Consider the following 27,986-nt stretch of genomic DNA (forward strand, 5'->3'; position numbering starts at 1 on the left):
ATCCGGTTTCAGGAAAACAGCCAAAAATGGCCGATTTCCACCCAATATAATAATATCCGGATCTAAAATGATACACAGTAGTTCAAATCGACCACAGATACCATTTTGAATTCTAAGATGGCGACAATAATGCAAGAAGCTAACCTCAGACACCATTATGAATTGTGTAATGGCAACTTCTGGTTTCTGGAAAACAGCCAAAAATGGCCGATTTCCGTCTAACATGAGTATCTCCGGGTCTAGAATGATACACAGCAGCTGAAATCGACCACAGACCCCATTTTGGATTCTAGGTTGGCGACTTCCGGTTCCTGGGAAACAGCCGAGAATGATCGAATTGCTGCACAACTCAAGAACAAACTTTAATATATCACTACTAGGTAAAATAAGGTCAGTGAACTCTAAGGATTTCGGATCAGAGATCAACGAACTGTATCAAGAATCTTCTGCCGCTCGAGCCCAGCTCAGCGGTATTTATTTGCATCGCTTTCGCGCGTGTTGGTAAACACGCTGTACGCTTTACATATTCAAAATTCTGATCGGCCTTAGCCTTTGACTTGGTCTTTTTCCGTACACCACAATTCTTCCTCTCTTAGATTTTGAATACATTTACAATGCAAATAATTAAAAAAAATATAATTAATATAATTTTGTGTATTTAATTTGAATTGCGTTCTTTAACGTTCTAATTTGTAAAATTTGTTCCATTTCCAAAATGTGTCCATTGACACAATATACAATTCTAATTTTCAGAATGTGTCCATTGACACTCTTATTTATAATACAATATTTTTTTGTAAAATATGCTTATAGATATAATTGTTTAATTATTTTAATTATTATTTTTCAGATAGCGTCCATTGACACCGATATCTTTTTCTAACTAATTTATTTTATTTTCAGATAGTGCCCGTTGACACCTATATCTTTTCATTAACAATTAATTTAATTTTTTTCTTTCATTTGTGTCCTTTGACACACATCACCAAAATCATTCAGTTTAGCTTTTTAATTTTCATTTTTGTTTTTGTTTTACCTTCATGTTCTCTCTTCTGTACTTAATTCTTTCTGACCGTCTCGGAGCCGATGATCCTGCTGCGCTATTAGTACCATCATCCATCCGCAATCTCTTAAGGTCGTTCTCTAATACTTCGTCAGAGAAACCAAAGAACTCGCAACCTGAAGTGGATCTTTCACGCTTGCAGGTCCTCCTGCACGGAACAGTCAAATTATGCCTCACACTAGTTGTTTTTGGGACCTTCAATTGCTCGCGATGCGCCTTTAGCACCACGTTTCCAATACTGATCTGGAAAATTGTAGGAGAACACTGTTTAATGAATTTTGCTTCTACCCATCTGGAAGAGTCTTTAATATTATGATTTTTGTACCAAATGTTATCTCCTAACTTCAATCGAGCAATTGGATCAAGCAAATTTGTTTGCTTAAAACTAGGAATATCACAGATTGTTATTTTTCTATCATCAAAAGAATCGTCATTAATCTTTGGTTTATTTATTTTCTTTGGATTAATCAAATCCAATAAAATATTTGGTGTATATGTAAATATTTTCTCTGATGGAAAAGTTCCATCCTTTGGCAAGCAAGAATTTCTATAATTTATCAGAAACAAGTTAATCTGATTCTCCGTATCCATCTGCCTAACATCTTCATCGAACAGGAACCTTTTGAAAACTTCCTTTACAATCCTTACCGACCTTTCGGCTTGCCCATTACTAGAGGGATTGTAAGGAGGGCTTTTCATGACTACTATTCCTTGCCTTTACAAAAATGATACAAAAACAGACGAATTAAAGGGTGGACCACCATCCGTCACCACCACATCCGGAAGACCAAATCTTGCAAAAAGAGAAACAAATTTCCTAATAACCTTGCTTGCATCAGTTCCATAACGCATCCATTCTACTTCGGTCCATTTAGAATAACTGTCAACAATTAACAAAAATATCTTTTGACCGAAATAAAAAAAATCGGCATGTATTCTACTAAACGGACAAACCGAAGGAACCCAATGCGTTTGTGTCTTGCTTTTGGGAACTATTGCCATCTTATTACACGATACACATGCTTGGACGAAAGCCTCTATAGCTGCGTTGATGCCAAACCAGTACACAGACCTACGAGCCATCTGCTTCATTTTCACGACACTCGAATGGTTTACATGTAACAGTTTTAAAATATCTCTATGCATGCTTCTTGGAATAACAACTCTGTCCTGGAAGATCAGACACCCGTCAATTAGTTCTAATTCGTGTCTATTAGAGTGGACATTTAATAATTCCTTGTCTATCTTCTCAGGCCAACCATTCTGATAATAATTGATAATTCGTTGTAAAAACCCATCACGACTCGTTTCCTTGGCAATCTTGGTATATTTTACGGGAAGTTCCTGAGAAAAATTTATGCTTTTAACGAATTCTCTGTCATATTCTTCAGGAGTACCTAAGTCAAGAGGAAAACGCGAGCAAAAATCTGCATTACCCATTTGAGCAGATGGTCTGTAACATATATTAAAGTCATAAATTGACAACTCCAAAATATACCGTATAAATATATCTAGTTACATAAATCGCGTTTTTACCAGATCTCCCAAAAATTCCAACCAAAGGTTTATGATCTGTGTACACCGTAAAACTCTGACCATATAAAAATTTGTGAAATTTTTTGATTGTGCTTACTAAAGCCAAAGCCTCTAAATGTAGGATCGGGTAAGAACGTTGTGCTTTGTTTAGAGAGAAAGAAGTGAAACAAACTGGTTTTTCTACACCGTTAACCATGTGCGCCATAACTCCACCTAGTCCATATCCTGATGCATCTGTCACAACTACAATTGGTTTCTTTGGATCGTAATATTCTAAAATATTTGCATCCAACAAAGCCTTTTTACTATCAACGAAAGCCTCTTCGCATTTTTTATCCCACTCAAATTTTACGTCTTTTTTAAGTAGCTGATACAGACAAAAAAGTTTAGAGGACAAATGTGGAACAAATTTGCCATAATAATTAATAAGGCCCAAAACAGCTTTAAGCTCCGTAACATTTTTTTGGGGTGGCTGCTTTACTAATAGTAGAAATTTTATCAGGACTAGGAAGCAGCCCCTTATCAGTTATAATGTGTCCCAAATGAGGCAAATTTGATACGAAAAACGAACACTTTTTCCAGTTCACCTTAATGCTTGCCTTGTTTAGTCGATCCAATACGGTATAAAGTTTTTTATGACAATCATCTAAATCAACTCCAGCAATTAAAACATCATCAAGGTAAACCGAAACATTCTCTAAACCAGCCAAAACCTGCTCCATTACCTGTTCTTTATTCTTTATTCTTTATTCTTTATTTGTAAAAAATTCATCTGACAAAAATAGTCTTAATGAATGTGCACTTGTCAATTCAACTTAAAAACTACGACGAACTCTCATTGCGAAATTGTGTGATGGTGTGCCAAAATCAAAAAGGTCTTCTACTTTGGAGAATGATCGAATACTGCAAGCTAACGGGTCGTTAAATCCGAAATTAGTACGGTGAAAGCTAGGTTGTAGTAGTCCAGTAGAGCGAAGAAGACGCTGTGAAGCCCGGAAATTCATTTTGGAAAGGATATTTGGTGAATCGATTTCAGAGTTCAGAGCTTTAGCTACGAACACCGCTTGTTGAACTTCTCTGCGCCGTTGCAATGTGTCAATCCCAAGAAGACGACAACGGTCAGGATATGGAGGTAGGTTAATCGGGTCACGCCACGGAAGATTTCTTAACGCAACTCGCACGAATCTTTTCTGCACTCGCTCAAGTCGCAAATTCCAGACTAGTTGTTGAGGACACCAAACCAAGCTAGCATTTTCGAGGAGTGGCCGAACGAGAGCACAATACAACGCCTTCATGCAATGGGGGTCCTTGAAGTCGCGAGCAATTTTCGAAACGAAACCAAGTTGTCTCGTGGCTTTAGCGATTATATTAGTACGATGCAGATTGAACGTAAGCTTCGTATCCATTACAACTCCAAGGTCACTAACGTGGTCAACTCTTGTTAGGTTTTGATTATCGATTTGATAGTTGAATAATATTGGATTCACTTTGCGATGAAAGGTCATTACTTGACATTTACTAATGCTGACCGTCAGCAAGTTTTTGCGGCACCAATAAACAAACTTGTCCAAAAGCCCTTGTAGCCGCCAACAGTCGTCGATGGAGCGTATTATCAAATACAGCTTAAGATCGTCTGCGTACACTAGTTTACAACCAACATCTAACAGCAAGGAAACGTCATTGAAGAACAGCGTAAACAGCAACGGCCCTAAGTTGCTACCTTGTGGAACGCCGGAGGTATTTGAGAACTGTGACGAGCAGCAGGAATTAATGTGCACTCGTAGAACTCTGTCACATAAGTATGAACTAAGCCAACCAACATACCTCTGCGATGCACCAAGCCGTGAGATTTTTTTTAATAATATTTTATGGTCAATCCGATCAAACGCTGCTTTCAAATCTGTATAGATTACGTCGGTTTGAGCTTTTTGTTCCATGTGCGATATACAAGTCGAAGTGAAGTCAAGCAAATTCGTACTTACTGAGCGGCCAAGCATAAAACCGTGTTGGTCACTAGAGATATAACTCCTTGTACGTAAGAGCATAAACGTACTCACGATTATTTCGAACAGTTTTGATGCAGCAGAAAGACTAGTAATGCCACGGTAGTGCCTAACGTTTCGACGATCCCCGCTTTTAAATATCGGGAACATGTATGAATGTTTCCAAACTGTGGGAAACTTTCCTTGCTCAAAAGATTTGTTGTAAATATGGCGTAAGGGTTCGGCTAAAGCGTTTACACAACGACTTATTATAACTGCCGGGATTCCATCGGGTCCAGCAGAGTACGAATGTTTCAATTTTTTTGCAGCAGCTTTTATCATGTCTGCAGGGATGTGGAATAAATCCAGGTCAACCAAATCGACAGGAACAGACTCAGCAGCAGCCTCAGCGTCGAGATCGGATGTGGTATTATCAGCAAACACAGAGGCAAAAAACTGTGCAAACATTTCACACGTGTCAGGATCAGATTTAGATTCTTGATCATCGAGGCATACATTTGTGGGAATTGTAGCACATTTACGTTTAGACTTAACGAAATTCCAAAAGTTTCTGGGATTTCTTCGAAGGTCTGTCTGAACTCGCATGACGTAACATTTGTACAAGCCAGCATTCAACCGACGATAATCATCACTCGATCGCTTAAAAAAACACTTAGCATCGACTGTTTTAGTACGACGATATTTGTGTCGCCATCGATTGCGTACACGTTTTAATTCTCGCAGACGCGAAGTGGCCCATGGTGGAAAAACTGGCGCTTTTACTAATGGTAGATTCGATTCGAGCCACTGAAGTAAAACATCATTAAACAGCGCCACCATTTGATCAACATCTGGTTGTAGGGAGAGAGTTTCCCAGTTGATACTTTCCAAATATATATTCAGCGCTGCGAAATCAATTTTACGGTAGTTAAGCCTTGTTTCAGTCACTCTAGAGCGCTGTGTTGAGTTACTGGAACTTCGTTCTATTGGCACGGATATGTTTAAAGCTGGGTGATGAGAATCGAGTGGTAATACTAAAGGCGCGACGCACACATCGGCCGCACAACATCGATCTTCAGAGCAAAAAACTAAATCGAGCACACGTCCAAGATGGTTTGTTTCTCGGTTAACTTGCCGGAGATTTAAGAACTCAATACCATCGACCAGCGCCGCACCGGCAGCAGAAAGTACGTTCGAGCTGGTGTGCTGACCGTTATTGTTCCACACAATGCGTGGCTGGTTGTAATCGCCACAGACCAAAACAATTTCGTCGTCAGAAGTGCTTTTGCCACACAGCTCCGCGATCGAGGCAATATGTGCATCAACCGTACCAATCAACTGACTTTTATCAGGCGGAATGTAAATACCACAGAATAGCAGTTTTGCTCCACGCACAGTCGCTCTAACGCAAATTTGTTCCAGACAGTGGCCGTTCGCGGTTTCGACGATAAAGCTCCTGTGTTCTCGCGCAACGGCAATCAGTACGCCTCCAAAGGATATTTTATCACTATTGCGAGCACTACGATCGCAGCGAAATACGTCGAATGTCGATCCGAAAAGTTGCAACGAATTAATACGCTCGTCAAGTCCAGTCTCTGTAAAAATTATAACGTCATAGCAGCATTCACGCGTTGTCAAGAAAACATCGTCGATTTTTGTCCGCAATCCTCTGGTATTCTGATAATAGAGTGAAATCTCTTCTGCGTCAGTTCGGTCACGCTGCAACATCTGTTAAGATCGTCTGCGTACACTAGTTTACAACCAACATCTAACAGCAAGGAAACGTCATTGAAGAACAGCGTAAACAGCAACGGCCCTAAGTTGCTACCTTGTGGAACGCCGGAGGTATTTGAGAACTGTGACGAGCAGCAGGAATTAATGTGCACTCGTAGAACTCTGTCACATAAGTATGAACTAAGCCAACCAACATACCTCTGCGATGCACCAAGCCGTGAGATTTTTTTTAATAATATTTTATGGTCAATCCGATCAAACGCTGCTTTCAAATCTGTATAGATTACGTCGGTTTGAGCTTTTTGTTCCATGTGCGATATACAAGTCGAAGTGAAGTCAAGCAAATTCGTACTTACTGAGCGGCCAAGCATAAAACCGTGTTGGTCACTAGAGATATAACTCCTTGTACGTAAGAGCATAAACGTACTCACGATTATTTCGAACAGTTTTGATGCAGCAGAAAGACTAGTAATGCCACGGTAGTGCCTAACGTTTCGACGATCCCCGCTTTTAAATATCGGGAACATGTATGAATGTTTCCAAACTGTGGGAAACTTTCCTTGCTCAAAAGATTTGTTGTAAATATGGCGTAAGGGTTCGGCTAAAGCGTTTACACAACGACTTATTATAACTGCCGGGATTCCATCGGGTCCAGCAGAGTACGAATGTTTCAATTTTTTTGCAGCAGCTTTTATCATGTCTGCAGGGATGTGGAATAAATCCAGGTCAACCAAATCGACAGGAACAGACTCAGCAGCAGCCTCAGCGTCGAGATCGGATGCGGTATTATCAGCAAACACAGAGGCAAAAAACTGTGCAAACATTTCACACGTGTCAGGATCAGATTTAGATTCTTGATCATCGAGGCATACATTTGTGGGAATTGTAGCACATTTACGTTTAGACTTAACGAAATTCCAAAAGTTTCTGGGATTTCTTCGAAGGTCTGTCTGAACTCGCATGACGTAACATTTGTACAAGCCAGCATTCAACCGACGATAATCATCACTCGATCGCTTAAAAAAACACTTAGCATCGACTGTTTTAGTACGACGATATTTGTGTCGCCATCGATTGCGTACACGTTTTAATTCTCGCAGACGCGAAGTGGCCCATGGTGGAAAAACTGGCGCTTTTACTAATGGTAGATTCGATTCGAGCCACTGAAGTAAAACATCATTAAACAGCGCCACCATTTGATCAACATCTGGTTGTAGGGAGAGAGTTTCCCAGTTGATACTTTCCAAATATATATTCAGCGCTGCGAAATCAATTTTACGGTAGTTAAGCCTTGTTTCAGTCACTCTAGAGCGCTGTGTTGAGTTACTGGAACTTCGTTCTATTGGCACGGATATGTTTAAAGCTGGGTGATGAGAATCGAGTGGTAATACTAAAGGCGCGACGCACACATCGGCCGCACAACATCGATCTTCAGAGCAAAAAACTAAATCGAGCACACGTCCAAGATGGTTTGTTTCTCGGTTAACTTGCCGGAGATTTAAGAACTCAATACCATCGACCAGCGCCGCACCGGCAGCAGAAAGTACGTTCGAGCTGGTGTGCTGACCATTATTGTTCCACACAATGCGTGGCTGGTTGTAATCGCCACAGACCAAAACAATTTCGTCGTCAGAAGTGCTTTTGCCACACAGCTCCGCGATCGAGGCAATATGTGCATCAACCGTACCAATCAACTGACTTTTATCAGGCGGAATGTAAATACCACAGAATAGCAGTTTTGCTCCACGCACAGTCGCTCTAACGCAAATTTGTTCCAGACAGTGGCCGTTCGCGGTTTCGACGATAAAGCTCCTGTGTTCTCGCGCAACGGCAATCAGTACGCCTCCAAAGGATATTTTATCACTATTGCGAGCACTACGATCGCAGCGAAATACGTCGAATGTCGATCCGAAAAGTTGCAACGAATTAATACGCTCGTCAAGTCCAGTCTCTGTAAAAATTATAACGTCATAGCAGCATTCACGCGTTGTCAAGAAAACATCGTCGATTTTTGTCCGCAATCCTCTGGTATTCTGATAATAGAGTGAAATCTCGTCTGCGTCAGTTCGGTCACGCTGCAACATACAGTTATTTAGCAAAGGAGAAACTATATTAGTGGGAGACAAAAGATACTCGCCTCTGGTGGAAACCCGTAGGTTTCCACCTTCCACTAAACAGCACGTTTTGTTTGATTCGGTTATGGTCTCTCCGACAGTGCAGGCACAGCCGGGCGATCGAAGTTTTTTGGTCGTTCGACAAATTCCCTGAAGAGCAATCCTGCGGGCCATGTTGACGGATCTAGAGCTCGGACTTTCATATCAGGATCCAAACCAACTTTGAATGAAACGAAAGACAAGCTGGCAGCATCTTTGCCTCTAGGTACAAGTCGAACCACATCGACTGGAGCAGTAACGTTCAAACAGCGTGAAATAATTTTCTGCACGTCGCTGTCCGAGAGGAGCGGATTTAGACGTGAAAGATACAGCCAGAATTTGTTAGCCACAGGGACAATGGATGGAACCGAAAGATCACTTAAATCAATATCATTTGTCCCACATTCAGATGGATTTGGTATGATAGCATTATCATCAACTCGTCGGCGCTTTGTAGCTCGTTTAGTCCAAACTGGCGTATTCGGTGTTGGTGCTGGCCAATCGAGTTGGATTTGGCCACTCGATAGTTTTTCAATTTTTTTGCCAAGCTCCTCCACAACGTCAGATAGCTGTTGAACTTTGCCAGTTAGTTGAGAAATTGCCGCGCTAGACGATGCTCCCTGGGGTAAACGATTATAAGTAAACAAACCCTTAATAGTATTGATTACTACAAATCTCCTGGAATTCTTTGACAAAGCCAACTGAGTATATGCGCCTTCAAGGTCAAGAGAACAAAACACCTTACACCCAGGAAGCTTGGCGAACAAATCCTGTGCTACGGGAAGCGGATATGTGTTGGGAATGATTAATTTATTTATAGACACCTTACAGTCGATAACCATCCTAATCTCCTGATTTTTTTTCATCACTACTTCTACAGGGGAGGCCCACTCACTAGTCTTAATTGGTGTTATAACTTTTTGCTGTTCTAACATCTCCAAATGCTCTATGACCTTATCTTGCAACCTGTATGGCATATCATAAGCTCTTTTAAATATAGGTGTATCCTCTTTCAGCACCAAATCTGCCTCGTACCCAACAATAGGAGATGAAAAATCTTTAAGAAAAACATTAGGATATTGCCTTTTAATATTTGAAATTGTTTTATCCCTCTGGTTTATGGTACCAACATTGTTTATGGCGGAAAAATTTTTAAAGGATTTTCTCCAATCAGAATGAAACACATCCAACCAGCTGCGCCCTAACAAGGGAAGAAAATCATTCTGACTGTCTAAAATAATCAATTCCAAACGCCTATGAACACCATCAATTTCAACATCAACCAAAGCTTTGCCCAAAATCGATAATTCAGCCCTATTTACAACGACCAATTTCTTCTCACATTTTTCTAATGGTAAATCAAAAAATTTTGCATATAAACGCTTTCCCATAAGAGTGATTGACGAACCACAGTCAACCTCCATTTTAACAAAACGATCTTGAATTTCCACATCAATCAAACAGGGCTCATTAAAATTTGTTTTGTTTGATACCATCATACATGTGAATTCACCTGAGTCATCTGAAGAATCGTCCAACATTAGCTTGAATCTGCTAAACAATTGTTCCAAGTTAGATTCAGCGCTAGTGCCTGGTTGCGGCTCATCGGCAAAACGAACAGTTGGTTTGCGTTGACTGTTGATGTATTTGAAGCATCTCTTCAAAATATGTCCTGGTTTTCCACAAAAATAGCAAGAGACTACCGGTTTGTTGTAATTATATTTTTTCGATCTGCTCCTACTTCTATCTCTGTTATTACTCCTGCTTCTATTTCTCATGTGAAAACCTGACCTACTTCTACTTCTGCTTCTATTTCTACCATTTCGTTCGTTCAAATATTCATCTCGCCTACCCAATCTGTTTTTTATCGAAGCCACCTGTTCTGTTCTACCACTTATCATTCTTGCTCTCGATCCTGCCAACTCTCAATTCACTAACATGCGCTCCGCCGAAGCCAACGTCAAATTTTCCTCGCTTAACATTTTCTGCTGTAAATTTTTGTTGAAAACTCCCATCAAAAGCTTGTCCCTAATCGCGGTATCCTTAAATTCTCCAAACTCGCAGAATTCCGCTTGAAGCTTAACAGCCAAGACAAAATTTTCTGCGGACTCATCCTCCCCTTGAACGCGATTATATAATTTAAATCGTTGTATAAGATCTGATTCTTTTTTATCAAAACGTTCTTTTAATTTCTTAATTATCTCAGCGTATTGCAAGGTGGATAAGTCTCTCGCCGGATACAGCAGTATGAGTTCCTCAAACACTGCTGGTCCGCTAAGCGTTATAAATAAAGCTTTCTGTGAGCTCTCCGGTACATTATTGTACTGAAATACGAACCCTAACCGCTCAACATAATTGGTGAATGAAGCACCAGGGACGTAGGGCTCAATCGAACCGACAATGTTCGAAGCCATTTCAACCAAATCTGCAGCACTAATGAAAAGTAGAGTCACCCTAACGAGTCACAAAAGAGAAAAATAAAGTCGCTTACCAGAGTCGATGTAATTTACCAAACCTTCTCACGCTCTCCGTTTACGATCGGTATAGTGTTGTATGCTGTAGAATCGGAGCAGGAGCGCAAAGCAGAATCGAAATAGACAAATCTCCCGTAGAACCTTTAGCTTTAGCGCCAGAAATCACACGCTCTCCAGTCGATCTCGCTTACACCGTTGCCGTAATGTTTTAGTACTGGCACTCAATGCACTTTGAGCAACACAGCCGACGGGTAATGAAATTAAAATAAAACTTCTCCCGCTGGAGGAACACAGCGAATCAAATGTTTTTTTTTTATTGCACACACTTTCTTTTTTTAATACTTTACAAATCACTTTCTTTTTAAAACCTTTGCTTTTTTTCGTTAAATTTGCACTATATTTTTGCCTTTGCAATTAAAATCGGGACCTTCGCCTTCACACTATTTGAAAACCTTTGCCTAAGCACTTTTTTCCCTCAGAGTATCACAGTTTTTTTATTCTTTTCACAAAAATTAGCACCGTTGTGACCGAATTTTTTTTTAATTTTCAACAACTGACCTTTTCGTCCCCTTTTTTCCTTCTATAAAATCACTTACGGCCGTTGCCGTGCCTCACAAATATCAAACAAATTCAAACTTTTGCGTGCCTTTGCACAACTAATCAGCAATTTCACTAGCTTTTCAAATTTTTGCACACCACCAAATTGACTTCGTCGCCAAATTTGATATATTTCTACTAGGTAAAATAAGGTCAGTGAACTCTAAGGATTTCGGATCAGAGATCAACGAACTGTATCAAGAATCTTCTGCCGCTCGAGCCCAGCTCAGCGGTATTTATTTGCATCGCTTTCGCGCGTGTTGGTAAACACGCTGTACGCTTTACATATTCAAAATTCTGATCGGCCTTAGCCTTTGACTTGGTCTGTTTCCGTACACCACACAAACCAAGCAGGTAAAACCGAATTTGGCATGTGGATGTTTTAAGGAGTAACAAATAGGGAGCAACCAGAATGACGCTCAGAGGCCAGAAATTATCTTAAATACCATTTTGAAATCTAAGACGGCGACTTCCGGTTTGTGAAAAACAGCCTAAAATAACCAAATACCATCCAATATGAGTGTCTCTGGAACCAGAATGATGCAATGAGCTAACAATTGACGTCAGGCACCATTTTGAATTGCTAAATGGCAACTTCTAAGAAACAGTCGAAAATGACCGAATAATACTCAAAATGGATATTTCCGTAATTGAGATGAAACATAGAAACCAAACATTGACCCTTGACACCATTTTGAATTCAAAGACGACCACTGTTAGTTTCTGGAAAACAACCAAAATAACTAAAAACCTCCCAATATGAGTATTTCCGGTGTCAGATTATTGCCAGAAAATTTGCTGAAAATGACCGAATACCACCCAATAAGAATATATTCAGAATTAGGGCGATGTACAGAAGCCAAAAGTCGAGGATGTTGTCATTTCGATAAAACCAATCATTTCAAACGATTTGTCTTTTGACTTTGATCATATCCAATGGCCAATTCGTCGTGCATTTGCAGACTTTAAACACATCGCAAGGAATCAATGAATTTGGAACGTTCAAATAGTACAAAATCACATTAAAATTATGTGGAGACCACATATATCAATCAAAGCAGGTATAGTTTTGAATAGCCTTTGAATTTCTTTTCTTTCCATATCTTTTGAGCCACATATCAAATTGTTATGAAGTTTGTTATTTGTAAGTTTGAGAGATGACTCGTTCGTATGACACTAGTTATGTTCAAATAAGTCATGTAATCTTTGAAATAATAGACTTTCGTTGTTTTATTAACAATTTAATACATAACGGTGGCTTAACTTCGATTATAATCAAATGAAATGGGAACGTATAGGGCAGCCAAACTTTGAAACCACGTGTTTAATCATAATTCATCAGTTAACCCTTAACTAGCCCGCTCATCTGATAATAATATTAATCAAATCGGTTGTGTAGTTTCTGAGCTAAAACCTAAATTAATCCACCTAGCGGTCAGACCCAGCCTTTCTCAATTAAACTTTTATTTGTAAGAATAGATTTACATGAACGCTTCAATCCAATGAATGTATATTCATTCTTAAAAAATATTGATGTTGTAATCCATACATATAAAAATGCAATCCGGTCTGTCTGTCTGTCTGAATCTGTCTGTCTGTTCTGATATCTTTGTAATGGCGAACATCATAGTTTGTTTATTGCGTGCTGTGAAATTTTCAAACTAATTTACGTGTGAAATTGTGTGTATACAGTGGAAATTGTGATTCCAAAGTGTACCTATTAAGGATCTCAATCAGGATAAGTAGAAGTGCAGTAGTAACTACTACCTGTTTTGATATAAATTTGTTATTTCTTTCCGCCACTCACTGCGGTGTGAGCTGGTTTGTTTGGTGCTGTTTTTTTTTTTCTATTGTCTCTGTTGCCTGTGCGACGCCGTACGTAGCGTCCACTGTGTAAGGCTGAAATGGAATGTGTAAAGTGTAAATGTATTGTCTTGATTAACGATCTCGTTTGCTGTTTTCGCTGCGGAGGGAGATTTCACTCTCGCTGCGGTGGAATAAGTGGACCCTCAGTGAAATTAATCAATGCAAGCGATAATGTTCTGTTTAAATGCAACGACTGTCTATCAGTTCAGAGTTGTGACGAGCAGAATGTTTCAGTTTTGGATGTTGATGCACTAAGACAGGAGATCAAACAGATTTCAAGTTTGGTTGCAGATATCCAAAACAACATTACTGCTCAGATAGGCAACGCGTTAAAGAGCGGGATGGAAGAAATGAGCTTAAATATAATCAGTACTCTAAAGCAAAGAGGCGATGATTTTGATAAATTTATTGGTGGAAAAATGGATATTATGACTAGTTCATTTTTAGAAAATAAACGTAGACAGGAGTTAGTTGAAATGGGCAATAATGTGTCGGATTCTGATAGTTTGAATCGGAATGTGGCAAAAAAGACTAAAAAACGTAAATTAAATGATGATGGTAATTGCGCGAATAACGAAACAGAAGTTTTAACTTTTGCGAGTGTAGTTCGTGGAAATATAAAAAAACGTAAGGCTGGTCCAGTCATTGTGATCAAGCCAAAAGAGTCCTCCCAGAGTAGTGAAGCTACAAGGGAATTTTTAAAGTCGAATTTAGATCCGAAGACCCACAAAATAAGTAACTTTAGAAACGGGAAAGATGGCTCAGTTATTGTTGAGTGTGCAACAAATGATAACATAGAGATCGTGAAAAGTGGTATTGAAAACAACCTTGGTGAAAGCTACACAGCTGTTGTACCCGTTCCCCCGGTGCCAAGATTAAAAGTAATGGGTATGAGTGATCAGTATTCTCCTGACGCCTTCATTGACCTTTTAAAGAGTCAAAACGAGGCGGTTTCTATCGATAGTATCAAGGTTATTAGTATGTACGAAAATCCACGTTTCAAATATAACAAGTTCAACGTGGTAATTGAAGTCGATAAAAAGTCGTATAATAGTTTGTTGACCGCGAAAAAAGTGAATGTTGGGTGGGGTCGGTGCCACATCATTCCAGCGATTAACATTTTGAGATGCTTCAAATGTGGAGAATTTGGGCACAAGAGCACAGAATGTAAAAACGATGAAAAGTGCTCCTTGTGTAGCGGGCAACACAAGACATCTGAATGTTCTTCCACTGTATCGAAATGCATTAACTGTTTAAAATTTAATAAAGAACGTAAAATGAATTTGGACGTTAACCACGCAGCATCTAGCTCGGAATGCTCAGTTTACAAGAAATTGTATGAGCAAAAAAAAGCAGCCTGCGTTTCGATAAATAGCAACCAAGTTCCAAGTGGAATGTGAATCAATTCGATATGATGTATTTGAATATTGCAGGGTTATCTACAAACTACGTTGCTTTGCGACAGATTGTAGAGGAAAAGCGTCCATTTTTGGTATTTTTATCAGAAACTCACATTGTAGATATTGATGCGTTCGACCAATACTCTATACCGGGATACAAAATAGCTGCTTGTTGCTCGCATTCCAGACACACTGGCGGTGTTGCTATTTATGCACAGGAATCAATTCGATTCAATCTTCGCCACAACGAAGCAATTGATGGAAACTGGTTCTTGGGCATTACGGTGGAAGGTGGCATGAAGATGGGTAATTATGGTGTTGTTTATCATTCTCCCAGTTCAAGTGACCAGCGTTTTATGGAGATTTTGGAAACTTGGTCCGAAGTTTTTGTGGATTGTAGTAAATTTAACCTTATTACCGGAGATTTTAACATGAATTGGCGCGATAACCTCAATTCAAATCATTTGAAGCGCTTAGCCGAATTTTGCAATTTGAAACAAATAATCAATGAGTATACCCGTATTTCCAGACATAGTAGGACTTTGATTGACCACGTTTATACTAATTTTGACTCCGTTTCTGCAATGGTGAGTCCCAATTTAAAAGTTACCGATCATGAAACGATTGTTATAAATAATTGTGGTACGGGAAGTAAAATAAATCAAGTGAAATTTAAGTGCTGGAGAAATTACTCGAAACAAAAGGTTTCGGAGCTTGTTGCAAGAAACTTGGACTTTTCCCTATCTCGTAGCCTTGATGATAAAGCAACTATTTTGAACAATGTTTTGAAAAACTGTACTAATCAGTTAGTCAAACAAAAGAATGTTGTTGTTAAGAACTCGAACAACTGGTACAATCTAAATCTTTTGCGCCTCAGGCGAAAAAGAGACAAATTGTACAAGAAGTTTTGTAGAACAACAAATGATAATGATTGGTACAATTATACAGTTGCTAGGAATATATATTCACAATCTCTGAACAAAACACGGAGCGAATATATACAGGGGAAAATTGATCAACATAAAAACAACAGCAAAGAGTTATGGAGAATACTGAAGTCATTACTGAAACCTTGCAATTTTAATCCGCGGTCCATAACTTTTGATGGCATTGAAGAACATTCTGAAGCAACAATTGCAAGTAAGTTCAATGATTATTTCATCGAAAGTGTTTCATTGATCAATAAATCAATTGAATTGGTTAATGAACCGAATGAAATAAAACGGCAGTATAATGTTAATTGTAGTTTTGAAAGCTTTCACCAACTTACACTAGAACAACTCAAAAACATATGTTTTTCTCTTCATAAAACGGCTGGAATTGATAACGTTAATGCTAGAGTTATTCAAGATTGTTTTCATGTTATTGGGCACGATCTACTTGGCCTTATAAACGAATCATTACAAACGGGGCACGTGCCACAAATTTGGAAGGAGTCGTTAGTGATTCCGATACAAAAAGTTGCTGGGACGATTAAAGCCGAAGAGTTTCGTCCTATCAATATGTTGCACACTTTAGAGAAAATCTTAGAACTTGCTGTAAAAGGCCAACTGTTACAATATTTGAACGCTAACGGTTTGCTGATACCAGAACAATCAGGATATCGGGAAGGCCATTCTTGTGAAACTGCATTGAATTTGGTGTTAGCAAAATGGAAAGAAAACATTGAGCGTAAGGATACTATTGTTGCGGTGTTTTTGGATCTTAAACGCGCTTTTGAAACGATTTCTAGGCCCTTATTGTTACAAACTATAAAGCGCTTTGGAATTACGAGTACTGCATACAAATGGTTTGAAAACTACTTGTGTGACAGAACTCAAAGGACTATTTTCAATGATTTTACCTCTGATCCCATAAGGAACACTCTTGGTGTACCTCAGGGAAGTGTATTAGGGCCTATTTTGTTTATTATGTACATTAATGATATGAGAAGAGTCTTACGTTTTTGTGACATAAATCTTTTTGCTGATGACACAGTATTGTTCATTGCAGCTAAAAATCTCGAAGAAGCCATATTGCATTTAAACAAAGATTTGCGATCGCTGAGCGGATGGTTGAAATTCAAACAGCTAAAATTGAATACCAACAAAACAAAATTCATGATTATTTCGCGAAACCGTGTAAATGAAAATGTCTCAGTTGAAATTGATGGTGAGACAATCGATCGCGTGAGTGAGATCAAATATCTTGGCGTGATTATTGATGACAAGCTAAAGTTCAATGTTCACATTGATAATGTCATCAAGAAAATTGCCAAGAAATATGGAATCCTCTGTCGTTTGAAAAAGGAGTTGAATACTTTCAGCAAGATTCATCTCTATAAATCAATCATCTCTCCTCATTTAGACTTTTGCACTTCCATTTTATTTTTGGCAAATGAAACACAAATATCGAGATTGCAGCGTTTGCAAAATAAAATAATGCGGTTGATTTTGAGATGCAATAGATACACTTCCTCGTTCTTGATGCTTGACGCTTTGCAATGGCTATCGGTGAAGCAACGAATTGTTTTTCTGACAATGGTGTTCATTTTTAAAGGAGCTATTGGATTGCTGCCCCGATATTTGTGTGATCGAATTGTTAGAGGAAGTGACATCCATAGATATAACACAAGAAATGCGGGAGAAATTAGAACACCACATTTTTTAACTAGTGCTTCACAAAATTCATTGTTCTTTAAAGGAATAAATGTATACAATTCGATGCCTAGACACATCAGACGTACGGCGACGCTATCAGAATTCAAGAGACTATGCATTTCACACGTCAAAGCTGAATTTTATTAGTAAGTTATTTAGTTATTTAATTTTTTTTTTAATTTAGCTAAACTGTTATTGACGAAGTTCTTGTAACGGATGATCACGAGGGTGATGATGGATTTTGTAATTATTGATGTAGTATAAAATAAAAAAGAGTAGTCTACGAAGGTTTGAAAATCGCGCGCGATGATCAGATATGAAGGACTGAATTTAGAAATTTAATCATTTGAGATGGAGAATACCTTTATTATTTTATTTTGACATTATCAAGATACTCGTCAGAGTAATCGGAACGATTTTAGTTCTGTTGGTTGTTATTGGACATTGGTTTCCTAGCCGGTCTAGGATATTTTCGAGTTGGAAATATTTTCGACTTCCCTAGGTGGGGGCTCTCTTATAAATCACATCGAAGTTGACAGCTGGACTTGTGCTTTGCTTGCTGATCACGGCAGGAATGGCCTCGTCGGGATTGTATCGACTTTGTGGATGATTACACTGGATGTTGGCTTAACTCAGTTGCAATTAATGTCTTTTGGCTGACAGTTGCAAATAAATTGATACCGACAACGCTTTGTCGATGAATTACTTGATTTTTGACGAATATTTTCTCTATTTGAATCGCTGCAAAGCATTGGATCAATTGTGAAGAAATTTATATCTGTGATGAAAACCAGTTCGTTTTGTTTGCTTATCTGGTTTAATTGTTTTATAATAATTATCTTGTAGATAAATCGTCTTTCTCAAACCTTTGTAGGGGTAAGAGGTGGGACCATCATCATCATCATCATCATCACACGGTCCGTCCTGACGGCCGATAGGTGTGTTTTTCTCTTTTTTATTACAATTATTCTCGCGTTTTTATGCAACTATATACACCGTTGTTTTTTTTATAATATGTTTTTTTTTTTTCTCTGGCAAATGAAATTCTGTTATTCAAAACTGTAGCACCGTTTTGAGTTTACATTATCATACATGACATTTTCCTTATTTAGAATTAACAATTGCTTGCTCGCCTGATGCGCTGCGTCGTGAAGATATCAGCTGTTCAGCTGTCGTGTTCAAGCGCCGCGTTGCAGGGGGTTTGAAACGGGAGGGTGCGTCTGGCAGTAGAGGTTCTCATCGGTTGGTTGTGGTGTCATCTGGTTCATTCAGTTCGCTCTTTGCTGCCTCAAATTTAACGTTCAATTTATCAGTTTCACTTAAAACGCAAGAGAGTGTCACTTTCCGGTAATGGTCTGGTAGCAGTTCGACATTCCCAATAACCGATATTAGAAGGTGACTTTTCTCGCAATAAATACCCGGTGGGTCGTGCTTCAGATATGTGAAATGCACGTGTGGGTGGTAAAATGTGGGTTGATAGTGAATGTAGATTCGTAGTTGATAATTCCGTAACGTGTTTTAATTGCTTCAATGCCACGTGTTTGAATATTTTTCAGCAATGGTAAATGAGTAGCGTTTAGATCCCGCAATGACTTGATACCTCGCTGGCGCAGTAAATCGAGTAGATAAAGTTGTTCCAATGTTTTACCATCCCATTCTAGATCCGGCAACAATATGAAGCCAATTTCCTCTGACGGATCCTCAAAAACTATGCGAACCTTCTCTTTCCGATGCTCTAGTATATTGTAAAGCCCATCTATGCTTAGCTGCTCCTTTTGTATATGAGGCAATGTCACGGTTTCATAATCTTGGGCAGTTTCTTCCACCAAATATCTTTTTTGGGTGGAAAATTTCACAATATGCCTCTCAGTAGCGGGATATATGATTGTCACCTTGATTTGATTTACTTCCGGATCAGGAACGCACAAAAAATTTCCGTAGGTATCATTAACAAATTCCGTCCTCAGTTGGGACGTGGATGAGGAAAAACTTCTTTCGACGGCTGCTATAACACCAGTTGCACTACTTTGCACACTTTCACTGTTCTTCCGACAAGTTCGTCGTGACGTCGTCAGAATTAGCTTTCGTCACCGTGCTCGTTTGATGACGCTTATGATTTTTCAGCTGCCCCTCAGTGAAGGCCGTCTTTTCCAACGCAATGATCGCGTAATCGTCACGCGATAGGCTTACAAAATGCCCCAACAGTGAAACGCTCTTGTGTGTACTGTTATAGTTCAGGATGCGAACAGGTACGAAGCCTGCCAAATCGTAGCTACGGCTGGTTGGATTGTTCACTCCATCTTTCACCATAGACACCCGCCGTTCGACTCCCCACGCAACCGTCTGCTTTCCTTTTCGCGCTGTACTGGGCATCATGGTATGCTCCCATCTCAGCATCCATTGTAACCTCGGTCGTCTTCGATGATCGAGAACTCGTCTCGTTGTCAATTCTTAGATGCTAGTTGCCCTACTTGGCAAGTGGTGCATTATTTTTTTGCCATTATTTTATCAATTCTTTTTTTGGTTTCGTTACTTTTTCCACTTGCTGTTTAAAATTAATTTCACACGCGTACGGGCTCTTATGTTCTATTATATCTTCTAATCTTCTACTTAAACACTATGCCCGTTTTTCTTTTTCTTCGGTTAACATAATTTTTCTTTTCCTACTAAAGTGTACAATATATTTTTCTCTTGATTATATCGGATGCTATTGGTTAATCAACGTCTACATTATTCATTCTCAACGAATTTTTACTTCACAATAATTTTTTTTTCACTTGAACTCAATCCGATTTACAAGAAAAAAAATCTTTTTCTAATTCTTGTGCGTTTTTTTTCTTTGTCAACCTCTGTTGCCCGTCGTGGCTCTTTTTCTTTTCATTAAAACATTTCTCTTTCTCATAGCAACTTTTTCTTTTCTTTTATCGGATTTACAATTATTTTATCCGATTTACAAAAACTCTGTAGGCCACTTTAATTATGATACTGCTGTCTCAGTCCGTCATACTTACGTTCTACTTACACTTCGCCTAATATGCAGTAGTCTGCATAATACCTCTCCCCCTACCCTTCGAAGGTGCGTCTACCTGTTGCTAGTGATTCCTGAAAGATAAGAAGGTTAGGAAATAAAAGAAAAAATTTCGCACTTCCATTCATACTGGGTTGACTACTCCCTTGTCCGTTCACCTGATACGCATTCATCTCAATCGTTCCGGGTAGTCACTCCCGTTGTTTCCACTTGCCCAATCTTAACCTACAATAGATAGGTGGAATCCTTTAACGTCAGTAGGCCCCTCGTCTGGAAGGTTTAGCCTTCTTGTCCAAAGTCTCTCCTAGTTTTATTGTCGTTCGTTATTTAGGTCATCTCCAATACTTCATTAATCGGTTTTCTTCTCTCATTTGGCCATTAGCCATTTTTAAATTAATCAAATCTCGTTTTCATGAGGTATTTGTTCACTATATAATTTCTTTCCCATGTTAACATTTGCATTTCACAAAAGAAAATAAATGCTGTTCTAAATTCTTTCAACTCTTTTTATCCATTACAACCATCCAGATCATTCTAGTAATTTGAATTCCCCAAGTTTTTTGTTTATTTAACCTTTATCGGCGGGGTTCCTCGTTCCTCACGCCTTCATTCGTATTTGAATTTTTTCAACTGTGTCATGCCATTTGACTAACATCATCAAAGGCTGTATATCTTTTTCGGCGACTTCTTCCATTTCTTCACGCCTTTACTTCAGTATGCTTTCTTCCGTTTGGTTCTGCCTATTAATTCCCGTCAAAAAAAACATTCATATTTTTCGGCGACTTTTCGTATTTCTTCACGCCTATATTTTACTTCCACCTTACTTTTTCATACAGTTTTAGGTGCTTGCTATTATAACTCATGCCATCCAATATCGTATTTCATTAAATATATTCTGTCCGTTAACCTTGAAAGCATAGTTTAAGTTCATATAATCAGTCATAATATCGTTTAAGTCGGTTATTATGAACTTTCTCTAAACGGTTTCCGTTTTTGATTACTGTGGTCATTTCACTTGGGAATTCCACTACTTCATAAGGTCCTCTCCACATATTCTGGAGCTTTTGACCTGATCCTGTCGGGACTGATTTCACTAAAACTAAATCGCCATACATGGGCTGCCATTCATTTGCCTTTCTGTCATAAACTTGCTTGCGCTTTTCTTTTGAATCCTTTAGGTTGGCCTTCGCGTTCGCGTGGAGGTCAAAAAATGTTTTTTTCATCTCTTGTGTATATGTTTCATATGTCAAATTGTCCACTCCATTCCGCTTGTAAATGGAGGTGGGAATGCGTGCTGTACGTCCATACAACAATTCGAAAGGAGTGTACCCCGTTGATGAGTTTACTGAAGTATTATACTGAAACGTAAAAAATGGGAGTAAGTTATCCCACGTGTGCGGTTTTCCGCCAATAAATTGCCTTAGGTAAGTCTTTAACTCCCGATTAGATCTTTCCACCAAATTTGCTTGTGGGTGGTACGGACTCGTCGTTATTTTCTTAATTTTCAAAATTTTGCACACATCTTTCATGAGTGTGCTTACAAAATTCGCACCGTTATCTGTAACTAACTCCAACGGTACGCCAAATTTGCAAATATAATTCTCTACAAAAGTCCTCGCTACCGTCTGGCTTTCTTGGTTTTCCATAGGTGCGACAGTTAAATATCTAGTTAGGTCGTCCTGCATGACCAGACCATAAAGATTTCCTGTGGTGATCTGCATCGGTATCTTGTTTGATCTTCCAATTTTGTTCTTTTGGCAGGAATCACACTGCCGAACGTAGTTCTCGATATCCCGTTTCATCGTAGCCCACGTAAAAAGTGTGCCAATTCTTTGGCGCATTCGTCGCGCTCCTACGTGCCCTCCTAAGGGTGCATCGTGAAATTCCTTTAAAATTGTTTCCACTTGATCTGGCGCAATTGCTGTACGCTCGCTATTAGCATTATATAATACTATTTGTTTTTCTAGCTTACCCGCTAGGAACTGAATCATTTGCAGAACTTCCTGTTGCTTGATTTTTCTGAATGATATTAGGTGAATGACCCCGGCTGCCTTTACTGCCGTGGGGCTCTTATTGAAGCTATCTAAAAATTGTGAAAAAAAATTCCGGCAATCGATTAATGAACTTTCGCTGCCGTCTACTATGAAACCACCTACCTTCTTGTCTTTAAATTTGAGTACACCATCCTCTACGTAGTCTTTCAGTCCTTGTGACAGCTGATACAGTGTCTGAAGTTCTCTGTATGCCGTCCGACTGTTCAAAATGACAAGACGAGCTTCGATATTCCTCTCGTCCAATATTCTCTTCGATACTTCCACCGTCTCACTTGATATCAGGTCATTTGATAATGCCTGTGAAAAGTCATCATATGAAATGTTGACGAGTTGTTGCTCATCCTCGTCCTCAGCGATGTCCGCAATGTCTATTGCACTCAAATCTTGTATTGTGCCGTTCAAATCATCCGAAGCGTTCTTCTGCTGCTCTAGCAGGCGTTTCTGCTGGCGCGTAACCATGGCTATCTGCCTGTGGGGTGAACTTTCTTGCCCCTGACACGTCCCATCTGATAAACGTGACAAAAAATCGGCGACTATATTTTCGCTACCTTGTTTATAACTGATGCTGCATTCAAAACCCTGCAACTTTAGTCTCAATCTTGTCAGCGTTGGAGATGTCTCTTTGAGCCTCCAAATAGCTATAAGTGGTCTGTGGTCCGTGTAAACGATAAACTTTTGACCAAAAATGTAATGTTTGAAATATTCTATGGCCCATACAATCGCCAATAGTTCCTTTTCTATGATATGATATCTGGTCTCTGCACCTACAAGTGCACGACTCGCGAACGCGATCGGCCGGTGCATGGATTTTTCATTCGACAGGACGGCTCCAATAGCATAATTGCTAGCGTCTGTCGTAATAACAAAAGTGTCTTGATAATCTGGCCGGACTAAAACTGGCTCTGTAATCAGCGCGTTTCTAAGGAATTCGAACGCTTCCTGACATTCTTTTCCCCACACAAATTTAGCGTCTTTCTTCAACAAATCATTCAGCGGCTTGCGCTTCTCCGCGATGTTGGGGATAAACTTCCCGTAAAAATTTACTGTTCCCAGAAATGACCTTATACCTTTTACGTTTGTGGGTGGCTTAAGGCTTTGAATGGCCTTAATATTTGCATTGGTGGGTTTTATGCCTTCTTCATTAACGACATGACCCAAATACTCCAGTTCCCTTTTCAAAAACTGACACTTTGAAGGTTCTATTTTTAAGTTATGTTTGCGCAAAGCTTGTAATACTTTTCGCAAGTTATCATTATGGTCGGTGATAGTGTCACCGAAAACTATAATATCATCGAGGTAGACAAAAGCTTTCACGTCCCCTATCTCAAAGAGAACAGTATTCATAAGTTTTTGGAATGTTGAGGGGCTGTTCTTTAACCCCATCGGCATCCGTGTAAATTCGAAGTGGCCTTTGGGAGTGGAAAACGCCGTCTTAGCCGCATCTCGGCGGTCTATCGGGACTTGATAGAACCCCGATTTTAAATCAATTGAGGAGAAATATTTTGCTCCTCCAACATTATCCAATATCTCATTTATAAGAGGTATTGGGTATACAAACGGCTTGGTAACTTCGTTCAATGATCTAAAGTCTACCACAATTCTGTATCTTTTATTACCGTCAGCATCCGTTTTTTTTGGTACACATAACACCGGTGCATTCCAGGGACTAGTGCTGGGCCTAATAATTCCCTGCACCCTCATTTCCTCGATTTCTTTATTAATGTGTCGTTTCGTGGCCTCCGGAAATCTATATTGTCGTTTATTAATAGGCACCTCTGATGAAGTTTCTATCGTGTGTACGGCGGCGTCAGTAGTAGTTAACTTGTCGCCCTCGAAAAAGAATATATCCGCATAGCTTTCGACCATATTCTTCACTGTCCTGAATTCTCTATCAGGCAAGTGCGCCAAATTCAGCACTTGCCGTAGTTTTTCAATTCTTGCATTTCCTTTTGACTCTGGTGTCAGCTTGTGCTCCAACAGGTCATAGTCAAGCCTCGAGTCTAGGTCCAACTCGGGCATTATAGTATTCTTCGAGTCAAGAAAATTGTTCTTCGGCTCTTCATTTCGATATGTTTGGTGCTCTCTATTTATTTCGTTTTTGTCTACGTCAGCCTCATTGCGGGCTGTGTTGCTAGTATCTCGCAACTCGTTCTGCACCATAACTCTATTTCTGGCTGCCACATAAACATGTTGACTAAGGACTTCGTCTTTGGGCATACTCCATGGACTCAAGTCGTCCGGACTTCTGTTTCCGTGTTTCTTGAACACTTTGTAATCAAAATTATTTCCTATTTGAAGCGTATGCTTCTTTAAGAATTCTGCGCCGATTAATCCGTCGCTTGGCAAATTTTCTAATATATGAAATTGCGTCGGGATCAAAAAGTCTCCGACTATTAAATCCAACATAATTGTACCTGAGGTACGCACAATGTCTTGGCCGATACCTCCAAAAGTGGTTACGTCCTGTGTATTTACCGGTACATTCAAAAGATTCACAATGCGTGCATTAATTATATTCGCATATGCACCTGTATCTAAGATCAGGTTCAACGTAAATTTGACATTCTGCTTAGCCAGTAGGGTTAACATTAAGTGCCCTCTGACATCGTAATATACTCGCTTAGCCACACAAGCACTGTTGTCTCTTATATGATTGCATGCGGTCCTCCAATCGGCTATTTCTATATTGTTGGGCTCATCGGTACATCTCCGCCAGTCAACATCTTCGCAAATTTCTGCTAAATCCTCGTTAAAATATTCCTGTGCAACAGGATCCAAAATACCTTCTTTTTGCGAATTACTACTTCTTTCATTAATGTTGGCTACCATAAGCATTTTCTGAGGCATCCGGGTATACGAATTCCTGTACCTCCTATCAGTTGGTCCATTTTGACCGTAATAATTATATTTCCAACCAGTGGCGTAGCCCCTTTGACTCCGCCGACATGAACGTGCGGTGCGATAACTGTAATTGTATCGATTACCGTCGCTAGATCTACTTATATTGTCATAATTGTTTTGCTTGTAGATTATTCTATCCCTATTTTTGTGATTATAATATTCATTTCTTCCCAGGCGGCTGTTGCTACAATTAGCGTCTTCGTAATTAATTGTGAAAATATTTCTGCTACTATCAAATTGTCTAAGCGCATCGCGCTGTCTTTCGACCCATTCTAGGCCCTGTATTCTGTTTTCTATTTCCGCGATGTGATAACGCTCATGGTAGTTTTCCTCTAAGTCGTCTAGCAGCTCTTCTAACTTCAATGCTCGTTTACCTTGAGCAGCTTCTTTCAATGCGGTGTCACACAAACCCGCCATAAAATGTAATCGAAGACTAACTATCATGCATGACTTCGTACAATTAGTTTCGTAGGAGTCGATTTGCTCCTTAATTTTCAATATCCTCTTTTTATAATCAGGAAAGGTCTCATTCGCCTCCTCTTTCAATGTTTCTACTTGATTTATAACTGCCTCGATGCGTATAATATCCCCAAATTCCTTTAATAAATTCTGCTTAACCTGTGGCCAAGCATTTGCGTTAATTCCATGTATTGCGGCAGCAGCTCTGCCTTTTAGTTTCAATAGAATAATATAAACCAGTGGAGCGTGTGATACTCCTTCTGGTATCTCCCGAGCAAAATGCTCGATATGATAAACGAACGCTTCTAGTCCGTCTAGCGATCCATCAAATTCTGGGATGCACTGCATGGCATCTGCTTTTGGAAACGTGTACTCCATTATTAATATAAAATTTTATATATATTTCTTAAAAAAAAACAATAAAAGGTACTGTGGAATAAATACTGTAAGACTATAAAAGGCTTATGTAGCCTTCTTCCTCTTTTTCCTAGGTATCACTAACGATTCTGTTGACCAGATGTGATAACGTAGCGTGACCGACTCTAATTTCTTCGTCGCGCCATCAAAAAATCTGAACACCAAGGTTCGAACCATTTGGTGTTAAAGCTTCAATGTTTATTTCTGTTAATCAATCAAACAATTATTTTAATAATATTTTTACCCCAACATGTCTGAGATAAAATAGTCATTTTTTATAGTGCAATTGAACCAATTTTACAACTAATCTAAAATTGTAAATGTTCAAATTAGATGGCGTTAAGAGCTGTTTCATAAGAATATTGCAACATCTGTCTCCTTACGACAACATTCCTCATAACATATTTTTGCTGTCTGTTAACATTTCCCCCCGGCGGATATTTAATTGTATCGCCGCGCGCGTTGCGCTTATTGATTTACTTTTTTCTTTGACCTACTAAACATTTCACCGCTACTGAATCGTTTTGCTTATGCCAGCAGCACGATCTACCAATGGCCATTAAAATTACTGCATACAAACCGCGACCTTGACCGTGCCTGGCACAGCTGATCGCAATAACACTGTAAAATACGTCACCTATTCAACCTGGTGGCATAAGAACGGGACGAAAAGCATTCTAGCATATGCTACTATACTGTATAAGTAAAGACGCGATCGCAGAGGCTCTCACGCTCTTTTTATATCGCTAACGATAGCGTAGCTCCCAATTTACATACTTGCTGTATGGCTACCAGTGAGCTAAAACTCTTTTTCAGAACAATTAAGGTGAGTTCCATGTGCGTAACTCTGTCTGTTTGCGTTCTACAATTCGTCTTGCCAACGGTGTTGCCGCAGGCACTGCTATTTAATTAGTCAGGTCGTGCAAATGTCAACTAGTTTATTTCGCTGGTACGGAGTCACATTATTTTTGGGCGAAATGAATGAACCTTTCTTGTTATAGGGAAGAAAATCAAGAACTTACCGGTTAAAATTTATCTTCCTGTTGCGACAGATTCGTCTGAAAAAAAAAACAAATAAATCGAGTTCGCGTAATGTTAGGTTTCTTCCAACACTTTTTTACACTTTTTACACACTGGTAAAGAAAATCCTTATCATACACAACAACAGCTCCGCACTTGTGTTCTTGTCAATTTTTAATAATTTTTCACTTCGTCTTTACTCGTATTATTATTGTACAATTGTTTACTTGATCATATTATTTTTCTTCCTCTTGTTTTGTGTTGCTTCTTTATCACTATAAACCACTTTTACATTTTTTTCTTTCAAGCGCGAACCAAATTTGTTTTTAACACTATAAAAGTTCGTAACCAATGTTCTTCCTCACAATTTTTTTGCTGTTTTTTTTCCTGTTTCGCGTGCACAATTTTTTTCTCTAACACTTTTAGTTCTCGTTGCACAATATCCACTTTCGTTCAACGTCACACAATTTATACTTCGAACTATTTTATCGCGCTTTTTACCGTTATCGAACACTACTTATACTTAAGCTTCTTTTGACTTTATATTACCTCGCGTGGTTCGTTTCCTTTTTCTAGAAATCAAAAATAAAAACTACACCTGTGTCCCCACATGTGTAGGTATACCTGTATCCTGGGTATAACCTACCAGGACTTTCTCCAGAA

General features: G+C 39.1%; 1 protein-coding gene and 1 long non-coding RNA gene across 2 annotated transcripts in view; one reads left to right on the top strand and one right to left on the bottom strand.

Moving 5' to 3' along the window:
- The window catches only part of LOC129731446 (inactive dipeptidyl peptidase 10), a 728,939-nt gene that overhangs the window by 351,163 nt on the left and 349,790 nt on the right, over positions 1–27,986 (top strand). The gene's annotated exons all lie outside the window — the stretch shown is intronic.
- Positions 436–27,983, bottom strand: LOC129731478 (uncharacterized). Its single transcript, XR_008729027.1, has 2 exons — positions 27,326–27,983; positions 436–1,306 (listed from the first exon to the last, which is right to left on the bottom strand). It is a non-coding gene; the product is annotated as an uncharacterized LOC129731478 (long non-coding RNA).

The sequence above is a fragment of the Wyeomyia smithii genome, chromosome 1 (genome assembly GCF_029784165.1).
Source record: "Wyeomyia smithii strain HCP4-BCI-WySm-NY-G18 chromosome 1, ASM2978416v1, whole genome shotgun sequence".
Taxonomy (NCBI): Eukaryota; Metazoa; Arthropoda; class Insecta; order Diptera; family Culicidae; genus Wyeomyia; species Wyeomyia smithii.